The sequence below is a fragment of the Cricetulus griseus genome, assembly GCF_003668045.3.
Source record: "Cricetulus griseus strain 17A/GY chromosome 1 unlocalized genomic scaffold, alternate assembly CriGri-PICRH-1.0 chr1_1, whole genome shotgun sequence".
In the NCBI taxonomy this organism is placed as follows: domain Eukaryota; kingdom Metazoa; phylum Chordata; class Mammalia; order Rodentia; family Cricetidae; genus Cricetulus; species Cricetulus griseus.
In genome coordinates this window covers 110,324,545-110,338,084 of record NW_023276807.1, presented here as the reverse complement: position 1 = coordinate 110,338,084, position 13,540 = coordinate 110,324,545, and positions in this window count along the sequence as shown.

Below are 13,540 nucleotides of genomic sequence, written 5' to 3'. Positions count from 1 at the left end.
CTTCTGTGGTTTCTATGAGACTTAGAATAAAATTGCTGGCCCCATATAGCTGCGATGTGGCTTTAATGTCCACATCATCTTAAATCTTTCTCTATTTCTGATATTTTCCTTTATTAAAAAATAAATATAAGGATATATCTTTTTCAAATATGTAAACATTGAATAAGTCATTGAGGGACTTTTCCCAGTGGTCCTCTTGATCAGCATACTATTTTATCTGGTCCAGGCCAAGATTGAGCATGTTCATTAGTTTTCAATGTATTAGTCATTTTTATGATGCTGCAGTGACACATCTGATATATACAACTTTGAAGACGAAGGATTTCTTTTGTCTCCTGGTTTCAGGATGGCTAGTCAATGGTTGGTTGAGCTGAGGTGCTTTGTAAATCCTTAAAGCAGCAGCAGTTCAAGGCAGAGGCTGTTCTTCACTTCTTGGAGGACAGGAAGCCGCCAAAAGCAGAGGATATAAGGAAGTGCAGGGAGCTTTCAAAACAGCACCACAAGGTGGGGACCAAGCATTTGAAATATGACTTTATGGGAGACATTTCAAATTCAAGGCATAGTACTGGAGAAAGGTGCATGAGGGCGGTTTAATGCTTTGATTCCTAGCGTCTTCCAGGTTCTTCCTACATTAGAGTCACCCACCATAAGAAGTGGGTATTCTTGGTCCATGTTACCTATAGATCAAGATTTTGTGAAGGCAGTACTCAACAATTCTCTCACTTCTTAGGCAATAAACAACTTACTTCAGTATTTGGGAGAAAATTTCTGTTAGTGGCTATGTTTGGAGTATCCAGGGAGTTGCTGGCTGAGAAGGGTATGCTGTCCTCTGGCTATGGACACAGGAGTAGATACTGGTCAGACAGAAGTACCAGAGGTACCAACTAGCAGTCAATATGTTTCATGACCATAGCCAACTCGGAAATCCAAATTAAACTTTAAAAATAGTGAGCATAAGCTGGAAGATGGATGAGCATTTGTTAGGATACAACAGCAAAGCAATGTTAGGAAGTCCATGAACATCCAGTAGGTGGCCAGAGAGCCGGTTTGGAGGGAGGGCTGTGGTTAATGCTTGAATTGTCCTCCAGACAAGATACCTGTGTGGGCGTTGGGGGTGGGGGTGGGAAGTGGGAGGTGGGAGGGAGTTGATGATTGGAACCAACTCTCCAGAGCCCAAGTTCTGAGGTTAGCCCAGATTGATCATGCTACAGTTCCAATTTGATCCATCTCTTGCTTGTCTAAGCCTCAGGCCTGGAAGGAGGCCCAGAGGCCAGGCCCTTCTTTGTTCTCAACATTCCCTGCCTCTCCCTCTTGAGTTCTCCTCACCACCATGTAGGTGGCAATTGACCCATAATGGACATGTTTTTATTATAGTAATGGTACCACTTTCTGCAGAAAAGGGCAATACAATTTTGTTAATGAAAGTCATGTGTTGCCACAGGGTTAGATGGGAATTTCTGGGTCTGGTTTGGCCCTGGCTCAAAACCTTCCGGGAAAACACAAACTTTCAGAGCCACACCCAGAAAGTCCTCTTTACCTCTGTCAGGCCCAGCTGCTTTGCATTAGGAAAATAATAATGCCCTCCCCCGTGCCCTCTCATATGTATAAAGTGTGTTGTAAAATAGCTATTAGAAGGCAGTCAATGGTGCTGGTGTTTTCTTCTGTTAGGAAACTGAGGCTGAGTTCACTAGAACCCACCAGTGCTAGGTCAGTTGTGTGTCTTTCCTTTGTGACAGATTGCTCCTTGTCCCTTGGTGAGTCAGAGGACTCATGTCTTGAGAGTTCCCTCCCAAGCTGAGGAAGCATCTCTGTAAGACAAGAGAGGAAAAGCCACACCTTCTTGACTCCTTTGAGGCTTGTTTTCAACAACCTAACATTGAAGAGGGATTTAAATTCATTGCTATTCCATTGATTCCATTGCCTGTGACTCCTCAAACCTCCTGTATTTTCCTCATTGAATTGGCTATGTCGGGATGCTTGTAGAATAGTAAGACAAAATCTGTACTTTTCAAGAAAGTCCAACCTTCCTTCCTGAGGAATCCCACTTGATTTCCCTAAAAAGTTGATTATCAAGTTCCTCACAACCCAGGACTTGATCAAATAGGTGCTTGGTATGTACTGCTAAGGTTATTTTTTTTGTTAACTAATAAAAACAGTGTTACCTTTACCAGTAGATTGTAAAATCCTTGGAAATGAGAACTCTGTATTTTCCCCATTTCAGTCTTCTTCAGCATCCATCATGGTATATGGTACATACAAAGTAGAGATTAATAAGCCTTGCCTGATGAGTGGCAGCAACTTCACATTTAGTTATAAATGTATGCTTTTAGTTATAAATGAACTTTAAAAAACTTCAACAAAGCCTTATTGACTGGTGCTACACTAGGTATAGAAGAAAGTCAGTCTTGTGTATAATAGTAATAGCTAGCTTATTTTCAGATCCTTCTACATGCTAGAACTGTATTCCTATTAACTCCTTAATTCTCACAGCCTTCCTATGAATTGGCTGGAAGCTAAGGAAAAAAGGTAGCAGGATCTCAGCCCTATGCCAGCAACCACCTCTGCCCGATGAGTAAATAGTCTTGGCCCTTCTTCTCAAGGTACTTGCCATCCATCGGACTGGGGTGAATCTGTGAGTGGAACACATGCAAATTAAGTCTGTGTCATCGGGTAAACTTCTGTTTAGAGGGAGGCAGATGGCTTGACTCTGAGAATACTGAATATTGAGGGAAAGGATGAATATGTGGGCCTTCTGAAAATTCCATGAAACTGTCCCCACAGCCTGAAGCTAATTCTCCTTTGTTTCTAATGATGAGCTATACTCTTCCTCTCTGAAGTCAGTAAGCACAGGTAGCATGTGGAATTCACAGATGCCAGGGCTGCTTGTCTTAGACACTGTAGTAAGGTTACCATCTCCTGGGAAGGGCAGGAGAATGCCCTGAATCCCTGCTTATGGGCATTCTGTGATAAAAACTGGTACTTGTCTAAGTGGCTTATCCATCATTGGGCAGCTCTTGTGCTGAGTGTACTCTGTACTTTCCAAACTCCTTTCTTAGTTCCCTGAGGCAAGCCTTGCCAATAGAACATTAAAATTTTTTTTTTTGCCTATAAAAGTTGTTCCTCTTTATTGCTGAATAGCATTTAATAGTCTGGATATATGGCTGTATGGTTAAAAATATAACCTTCCTTGAGGACAAGAGGATTAATTTATAGCTTTTTGTCATCTCAGACCACTTTTCTTTGCTGTTGCTTTTTTCTCAGATTTTTTAAAATTTAAATTACAAACAAGCTTGTTTTACATATCAGTCCCAGTCCCCTCTCCCTCTCCTCCTCCCCTGCTCCCCACTAACCCCCTATCCTATCCCTTTTCTGCTCCCCAGGGAGGGTGAGGTCTTCCATGAGGCATCTTCAAAGTCTATCATATAATTTGGAGTAGGGACTAGGCCCTCCCCCATGTGTCTAGGCTGAGAGAGTATCTCTACGTGGAATGGGCTCCCAAAGTCCATTTGTTTACTAGGGGTAAATACTGATCCACTACCAGAGGACCCATAGATTGCCCAGGCCTCCTAAATGACACTGATGATCAGGGGGTCTGGGTCAGTCCTATGCAGGTTTCCCAGATATCAGTCTGGGGTCCATGAGCAACCCCTTGTTCAGGTCAGCTGTTTCTGTGCGTTTATCCAGCCTGGTCTTGATCCCTTTGCTCATCACTTCCTCTCTGCAACTGATTCCAGGAGTTCAGTTTAGTGTTTAGCTGTGAGTGTCTGCTTCTGCTTTGATCAACTACTGGATGAAGGCGCTAGGATGGCATATAAGGTAGTTATCAATTTCATTATTGGGGAAAGACATTTAAGGTAACCTCTCCACTACTGCTTAGATTGTTAGTGGATGTCATCCTTGTGGAGCTCTGGACATTTCCCTAGTGCCAGATTTCTCTTTAAAACTATAATGGCTCCCTCTATGATGGTATCTCTTTTCTTTTTCTCCTCTATTCTTCCCCCAACCCAACCTTCTTGCTCCCTCATATCCTTCTCTCCCCTCCTCTTCTCCCCTTCTCTTTCTCCTAAATCCTTCTCCCTCCACTATGCTCCCAATTAACTCAGGAGATCTTGTCCCTTTCTCCTTCTTTGGTGGACCATGTATGTCTCTCTTAGAGTCCTCCTTATTTTCTAGCTTTTCTGGAGGTGTGGATTGTAGGCTGGTAATCCTTTGCTCTATGTCTAAAATCCATATATGAGTGAGTACATACCATGTTTGTCTTTTTGTGCCTGGGTTACGCTCAGGATTGTTTCTTCTAGTTCCATCCATTTGCCTTCGAATTTCAAGATTCCATTGCCCCCCCTGCCCTCGCTGAGTAGTACTCCATTGTGTAAATGTACCACATTTTCTCTATCCATTAAGGGGCATCTAGGTTGCTTCCAGGTTCTGGCTATCACAAGCAGTGCTGCTATGAACATAGTTGAACAGATGTCCTTGTTGTATGAATGTGCATCTTTCTGGGTATTTGCCTAAGAGTGGAATTGCTGGATCTTGTGGTAGACTGATTCCCATTTTCCTGAGGAACCTCCATACTGATTTCCAAAGTGGTTGTACAACTTGGCACTCCTACCAGCAGTGGAGGAGTGTCCCCCTTTCTCCACATCCTCTCCAGCATAAACTGTTGTTGGTGTTTTTGATTTTAGCCATTCTGACAGGAGTAAGATGGTATCTCAGTTGTTTTGATCTGCATTTCTCTGATGGCTAAGGATGTTGAGCACTTTCTTAAGTGTCTTTCAGCCATTTTAGGTTCCTCTATTGAGAATTCTCTATTTAGTTCTGTACCCCACTTTTTAATTGGATTATTTGGTGTTTTGGTGACTAGCTTCTTGAGCTCATTGTATATTTTGGAGATCAGCCCTCTGTCAGAAGAGGGGTTGGTGAATATCTTTTCCCATTCTGTGGGCTGGCATTTTGTCTTATTGACTGTGTCCTTTGCCTTACAGAGACTTCTCAGTTTCAGGAGGTCCCATTTATTAATTGTCAATCTCAGTGCTGTGCTACTGGTGTAATGTTCAGGAAACTGTCTCCTGTACCAATTCATTCAAGGGTACTTCCGAATTTCTCTTCTGAGAGGTTCAGCATGGCTGGATTTATGTTGAGGTCTTTGATCCATTTGGACTTAAGTTTTGTGCATGTCAATAGTCATGGATCTATCTGCAGTCTTCTACATGCCAACATCCAGTTATGGCAGCACCATTTGTTGAAAATGCTTTCTTTATTCCATTGTATATCTTTAGCTTCTTTGTCAAAATTCAGGTGTTTGTAGGTATGTGAGTTAGTATTAGGGTTTTCAATTTGATTCCATTGGTCTACCTGTCTATTTTTGTTCTACTACCACGCTGTTGTCAGGACTATAGCTGTGTAATACAGCTTGAAGTCAGGGATGGTGATGCCTCTGGAAGTTCCTTTATTGTACAGGGTTGTTTTGGCTATCCTGGGATTTTGTTTTTCCACATGAAGTTGTGTGGTCTGTGAATAATTATGCCAATATTTTGATGGGAATTGCATTGAATCTGTAGATAGCTTTTGTCAAGATTGCCATTTTTACTATGTTGATCCTACCTATCCAAGAGCATGGGAGATCTTTCCATTTTCTGGTATCTTCTTTAATTTCTTTCTTTAAAGACTCAAAATTCTTGCTATACAGGTCTTTTGCTAGTTTGGTTAGTGTTACTCCAAGATATTTTATGTTGTCTGTGGATATTGTAAAGGGTGATGTTTCTCTGATTTCTTTCTCAGCCCTCTTATCGTCTGTATATAGTAGGGCTACTGATGTTTTGAGTTAATCTTGTATTCTGTCACTTTGCTGAATGTGTTTACCAGTTGTACGTGTTCCATGGTAGAGTTTTTTGGGTCACTTATGCAAACTATCATATCATCTGCAAACAGTGAAAGTTTGACTTCTTCCTTTCCAGTTTGTATCCCCTTGGTCTCCTTTTGTTGTCGTATTGCTGTAGCTAGAACATCAAGTACAATATTGAAGAGATATGGAGAGAGTGCACAGCCTTGCCTTAGAGGAATAGCTTTGAATTTCTCTCCATTTAGTTTGATGTTGGCTGTTGGTTTACTGTATGTTGCTTTTATTATATTCCTGTTATATATGTTCCTGTTATTCCTTGTCTCTCCAAGACCTTTATCATGAAGGGTTGTTTGATTTTGTCAAAGGCTTTTTCAGTATCTAGTGAGATGATTATGTGGTTTTTCTTTTTTCAGTTTGTTTATATGATGCATTACATTGATGGATTTTTGTATGTTGAACCATCCCTGCATCTCTGGGATGAAGCTTACTTGATCATGGTGGGTGATTTCTCTGATGTACTCTTGGATTCAATTTGCCAGTATTTTATTCAATATTTTTTGCATCAGTGTTCATGAGGGATATTGGTCTGTAGTTCTCTTTCTTAGTTGTGTCGTTGTGTGGCTTGGGTACCAAGGTAATTGCAGCCTCATAAAAAGAGTTTGGCAATGACCCTTCTGCTTCTATTGTGTGGAACTCTTTGAGGAGTATTGGTGTTAGGTCTTCTTTACATTTCTATTAGAATTCTACACTGAAACCATCTGGCTCTGAGCTTTTTGTGATTGGGAGACTTTTGGTGACTGCTTCTATTTCATTAGAGATTATAGGCCTATTTAAATTGCTTATCTCCCAATAGAACATTTTTTGGTGGTAGTTTTGACAGTCCATTCATCCCTTTACTTACTATATAACCCTAGAATAGTTGTGGGTGATGCAAGAATTATTTAAGCTTTGGACTTAGCTGGGCCCTTTGAGACATTACATTATTGAGGGCTAAAAGTGGATTTTCTAGGCAGTTTGATGAGAGGTACAATGGCTGCCTAAAGGTGGTCCACCAGAAACACAGAAGAGAGGACCCTTTCATCAGAGGAATCAGCTTCAGAGACACTCCCATGAGTGATTCTTGCAATTCCTCATGCTCTGTTTTCTATGCATCCTGTCCCTGGATGTCAGCATAAAAGTAACAGGTTCCAGAATTGCAGTAGGGAAAATAACCTTCACTGTATCACTAGTGCAAAAATCTCCCCTGAGCTCTAGATCTAGGGATCCACTTGCCTTTTGCTTTCTAACATTGTCATCCTAAAACCACATCTATCTCAAGACATCACCAACCAAATTCATGATCTTTTCTATAAAGCATTTTTGAAGAGGCTAACATAACTTTTGTGTCATCACACAGTGGGCAAGTAACATGGCCCCATTCAAGCCCAGGACTGTCTTTACTTGTCCTGCTGCTTGCCACAGTCCTAGGGTCAGGATTCAGGAGGGAGTAGATCCAGTCTTTCTTTCTTACTTAGTGCTTTCTCTCTGTGGGGCTCACTTCAACACTTTATCAAGACTCTTGTGTCAATGGAAACCTTTGTTGATGAATCTTCCCCCTCTGAGGTCCCTGTACTTGCTCTAGATGCCCATTCCATTGAACACTGCCAGGAGCTTCAAACTGCTCCTGGCAGTTTGAAAGGTCTACTTTCAAAGGTCTTTCAAAGGTCTTCAAAGGTCTACTTTCATTTTCTCCATTATCTCTAGGCTCCAGAGAAGAATTGAAGATATAGTTTATCCCCAATATCTGATCTCTGCTTGAGCAAATTGTTTCTACTCTGGGACCCATATTTTTTTTTCTGGAAATTGTGCACATTTGGAAGCTAACATTGGGTGTAGAATTCAAAAGTCATGCTAGTCTTTCAGAGTAAAGCTCAATTCAACAAGGATTTACCGTGTGATTTCAGTGTCCCAGGCAGTGTGCTGGGTGCTAGGATTTCATCTGTGAGTAAGACACAGCCACAAGCTTTAGGCAGCTTTTAAGGAATGCAGATCGAAGTCAGAAGTGGCACAGGAGTGGTTCAAAGAAACATAAACTGTATGTAGTATCAATTAAGACCTCTGATACAGGGCAGAGGAGGAAGCAATGGGAGTGTGAGGAAATGAGTGGATTCCGAGGATGTAGCTAAACTTCAAGGCCTGAAGATGCCTCTTTACCTCTTTTAGATAGACATGCAACATCTGGTATCTTGAAGAGAAATTAAATCTTTTTTCCTCATCAACCATATCTATTTTATTTATTTATTTTAGTTTTTCAAGACAGGGTTTCCCTGTGACTTTGGAGGCTGTCCTGGAATAGACCAGGCTGGTCTCAAACTCACAGAGAATCTACCTGTCTCTGCCACCTGAGTGCTGGGATTAAAGGTGTGCCCTACCACCTCTTGCCAAGAAATTAAATCTTGAATCAAAGTATTTAAGAGCAGAAGAAGTGAAGTTATCTCTTGCTATCCATGAGGCATTGTTCAAGGACTTCAGGTGACCCAAATCTCCAGATGACTAATGCCCTTACAGTATTTGCATATAAGCTACAAACACCCTGCTGTACTACTACATCAGTAATTACTACAATTATATCCAATACAATGCAAGTACTATGTAGTCATGTTATGAAACATAGGGCTTATTTTATTTTTAAATGTGTGTGCATGGCCATGTGCCTGTGAGTACAGGTGCTGGCAGAAGGAGGATCATGGGCATTGGATTCTCTGGAGTTGGAGTTCCAGGCAGTTGTCTGGTGAGTGAAATGGATGCTGGGAATGGAACTCCTGTTCTCTGTGAGAACAGCAGGCACTCTTAAACACTGAGCCATCTCTCTAGTCTCTTGTTAGTCTATACTATTTAGGGGAAAATGACAAGAGAAAAAAGTGTAGCTATGTGGTAATGATGCAGTTTTTGTTTAATGTATGTTTGGTTGAATCTACATATGGGGCTGACCGTATTAGAGTTCAGTGGGTTTCCGACTTGTTTTCAATACCAAATACTTCTTTCTAAATCTCACCCGGACATCTCCTTTGCTAAATGGAACCAACAGGAGTTGACTTGATGGTTGAAAGCCAAGAAGCAGGCCAACTACTCAAATGAGGACGAAAGCCTCAGAATACAGGAGTGATAGTGCTGCTGTGGACAGGATTTTGAGCCCTGGTGAGGCTCTGCTGTGGGTGTGGGTTTGGGTTGCAGGGCTTGAGACTGTGCTGTCCGACAGCCAGACTGCCTGATATTAACCATCAGGTGGGAAAAGCAATTACATTTGCACAAGTTGGAGATCCGCTCGTCCCATTCTCCCTCCCTGCAGGCTATGTCAAAACACGAGGGCAGGATCCTGCTTCTTCTCACGTTTTAAAAACATACAGTGGACTTATGTTTACAGTACCGCGAAGGGATGTGACGCGGAACAGCAGAGCGCGCCACCCCTGCAAAGAGCTACCCTGTGCTGCCCGTGGCTCTCTCCACAGCAGACCACAACACGGTTGTTGGGCGCCAACTCAGAGAGCGAGTCTGGCCAGGGATGTCTCTGAGCTTCAGTACTTAAACAATGTTACACGCTGTGCAAACAAACAGCACCAACCATGATCTGACCTTGGATCCAAGCCTGGTCTGTCTGGGTCGCTCAGCCTGGGATTTTTGCAGTGGGGAAAACAGATTAGCATCAGAATTCCACTTCCAGACCTGCCTCTACAGGACTATTGATGGGCTCTTTAGTTATCCCAGCTTCAGCTGCCCCATCTGAAAAACTGGCAGAAGCTAGAGAGAGAGCTTGTCTCCCAGCCACTGCCACTGATTTTCATATTCATGTGTGTTGCTAGGAAATTTCTATTAGAAATGGATTGCTATAAAGCCAGACCTCCAAATAAAATTGATGAAAACTAACATGTTTTAGCGAACACAGGAAAACGTGTGGACCCTGCCTTCTGCTCTGAGGCCCCTTAGAGATACATATATCTCTAGCTTCCTCCAAGTACGTTGGATACAACTTGGTTATGTGACATTTCAGGTCCTGATCAAGAATTCAGTGATCCTTCAAATGTACTGTAAGTACAAAGTCACCATGAGGATTGTGAAAATACTTGAATTTATGAGAAAGTGTGTGTGTGTGTGTAAGAGAGAGGACAGATTATAGATTATTTTATTTTGCTAAAGGCATATTTATAATGTATTTTTCTTGACTATAAATGTAAGATGCAGTTATTTATTAGAAATTAAATCATATTGGGTGTAGTTAATACAATTTAATCCCAGCATTTGTGAGGCAGAAGACGATAGACGTGTGAGTTTGAGGCATCTTAGTTTTAGAGTGAGTTCCAGGATAGACAGAGCTACATAATGAGATTAATGAGATCCTGCCTCAAAAGGAAAAGAAAGAATGAAAAAGAAAAGAAACATGAAATAACTTTAAATAAAAAAAACCCAAACCATCTGGAATTGTGTCTCCTCTAAATTGAAGTTATATTGAAAGGCAACTCTATCACTTAAAAGACTTTCCAAGCAGAATGGGCATAGCGTAAAAGACACTCAGGACAGGGACTGCTTGGCATCTTTGGTTGAGAGGTGATCCCGGCTTCTCTCATCTGTGCATCTTTGAAGAGCGAACAAATCACATCTGTGTACTGTGACCCAATTGATCTTCAAAACCAGGTGAAGAAGCTGGGGAGATGACTCTATAGTTAAGAGCATTTGCTGCTCTTGAAGAAGTTCAGCACCCACAATAGGAGATTCACAGCTGCCTGCAACTGTCCTCTCCCGGCCTCCATAGACACCCACACTTGCATGCACACACAGAGATACACACATAAATAAAATAAGATAAATCTTTTTTAAAACATGAAAGGAAAGGTGACAAGGGAACTGTCTCACAGAGAGGACAGAGAAGTTCAAGGTGGTGTGGGTGGGAGTGGGAGTGGGGCTCTCAGGCAGCTACTGAACTCACCAACTCCACTTGCTGCCAATTTGATTCATTTTTCTTCTTTTCACCTTCTTCTTGCTTTTCTGGGTAGGAGCTTTGTGTTCAATGTTGACTCCTGATTGCCACACCCACTCCAAACTCATTTCTGTGTTATTCCTTCTCTCTTCCCCCACCTCCTAGCTGAGAGCATACATAGATCCCTTAGAATCAAGTAGACAGGTAAATTTTTTCTTTAAAATTTTTCCCTTTTATTGAATATAGATTTTTTCTCACATACTATGTCCTGTTTACAGTTTTCTCTCCCTCTACTCCTCCCAGCACCTTCCTTTTCCCCCCTGCCATCCAGATCTACCCCCATTCTTCTCCCACTGAAAAATTAAAAGGCTTCTAAGAGATAGCCATAAAATAAAATAATATAAAACAAAAACCAACACATCAACATTGTACAAAAAAACAAAACACAAACAGAAGGGAAAGAGCCCAAGAGAGGGCAAGAGAAACAGAGGCCCAGTCATTTACCCACTGACGAATTCCTGGAAGCCTTAATATATAAGAAAATAATTGTGGGCTAAACAGAGAGAAGAAAAAAATGAATACAGTAAAAATAATAAGATAGAGTTAAAGAAAAAATACTTGGAGTTCAATTTCTGCTGGCCATCTACTGCTGGGCACGCAGCCTGTCTTTAAGAGTAGTTGAGATAGCTTCTGGGTTAGGGATGGGAATGTAAGACACATTCATTTGTAGAAATGAAATCGTGCTGGGCATACTGGCACATGTGTTTGAGCTTCTCTTCTCAGCTCTAGGATCCCAACTGGTGGAGATCCCTGCAAACCCTGTGCATGCTGCCTCGGTTCCTGTGAGTTCATATGTGCATTGATCATGTTGATTTAGAGAGGGACTTGTTTTCTTAGTGTCTTCTATCTTCCCTGATTCTTACACTCTTTTCACCCCCTCTTCCATGGGGCTCCTCGGGCCCAGAGGACAGGTATATGATGGAGATACCCCATTTAGGGCTGTCTGAGTGTTTCAAGGTCTCTTTCTGTTTCATGACTGGCTGTGCATCTCTGTGTTTGTCCCTTCCTGCTATAGGAGGAAGCCTCTCTGTTGATTGCTGAGCAAGGTACTGATGTATGAGTATGGCAGAATGTCACCAGGAATGATTTCATTGGTATGTTCTTTTAGTAAAACTGCAGTATTTGGTTTTACACTAGGTCCTTGGGCTATCTAGTCTCAGGCATGTGGTCACCCAAGTAGTTTCAGGTATGGGTTCCATCTTGTGGAGTAGGCCTTAAGTCAAATCAGATGTTATCTGGTTGCTCCTATAGACTTTGCGGCACAATTGCAATTACATCACTTGCAAGCAGTACACAATTGTAGATCAAAGGGTTTGTGGTTGTCTTTGTGTTTATAGTTCTCCTTTGGTAACCTGTGGAGTAGTTTCTGTACCAAAGACACTAGCATGTAAGTGTGAAGGGTCTGTGTAGGCACCAATTCAACTTCTCCATGTTCAGTGAATTATGTATGTCTTGTCTTCAGCAATGAGGTCTTGCCATCAGTTTGTGTTGGCAACAGCCTGTTTTTTGGGGGGGTAGGTGGGATGGGGTAGGGTGGAGGGATTGTTCCCATGGGATCTGTTTAGCCAATGATTCAATTACATGAAATTCATTCCTGGTACTGGAAACTTCATATAATGGCAAGAGATGGCTAGTAGAGGCTCTGTTTCCCCCATTATTTGGACATTTAATTGGACTCTCCTTCATATGTATATGTATTTTAGGAAGTTTCTACTATATTAGGTTTCCATACTACCCCTAAAATGACCATTAATTTTAGTTTTCTCTTCCCATATTCCCTCCCTTGTTTCTTTCTTCACTCCCCCTCCCTACTTGATCATCCATTTCACATACTCCAGTTCCATCCAAAACTATGCTATTTCCCTTTCCTAACATTTATCTGCCCCTCCCAGTTGCTTACTCTTACCTAACCTCTAGAGTCTCTGGATTATAGCTTGGTTATCATTGACTTGGCTAATATCCCAGTATCTGTTGTTACATCCCCTGTTTTATCTCTAATTTTGTTAGTTTGTGTTGGTATCTTTTCTCTTTACCTTTTAGTTAAATGACATAAGGATCTGTCAATCTTATTGATGTTTTCAAAGAACAAGTCTCTGTTTCATTGATTCTTTGCATATCTTTTTTTCTTTTTTTTTTTGAGACAGGGTTTCTCTGTGGCTTTGAAGGCTGTCCTGGAACTAGCTCTTTGTAGACCAGGCTGGTCTTGAACTTACAGAGATCCGCCTGCCTCTACCTCCCAAGTGCTGGGACTAAAGGTGTGTGCCACCACTGCCTGGCCTCTTTTTAAATTTCTATTTTATTTTAAATTTTCTATTTCAGCCAAGAGTTTCACTATATCTTGCAGTCTAGTGTTTTGCAGTGTGATTTCTTCTTTTTGTTCCAGAGCTTTCAGTGAGTTGTTAAAGTACCGGTACGGGGTCTCTCCAATTTTTTATGTGCACACTTAGTGCTATCAACTTGCCTCTTAGCACCTTAATTGTGTCCCATTAGTTTAGGTATTTTGTGTATACATTTTCATTCAATTCTAGAAAGTTTTTAATTTCTTTCTTAATTTGTGTCTTGACCCATTTTTCATTCAGTAGTGAGTTGTTCCATGAATTTGTAAGCTTTTTTTGGTTGTTTTTTGTTACTATCCAGCTTTAACCTTAGGATCAGATAGGATGCAGTGTGTTATTTCCATTTTTATGTAC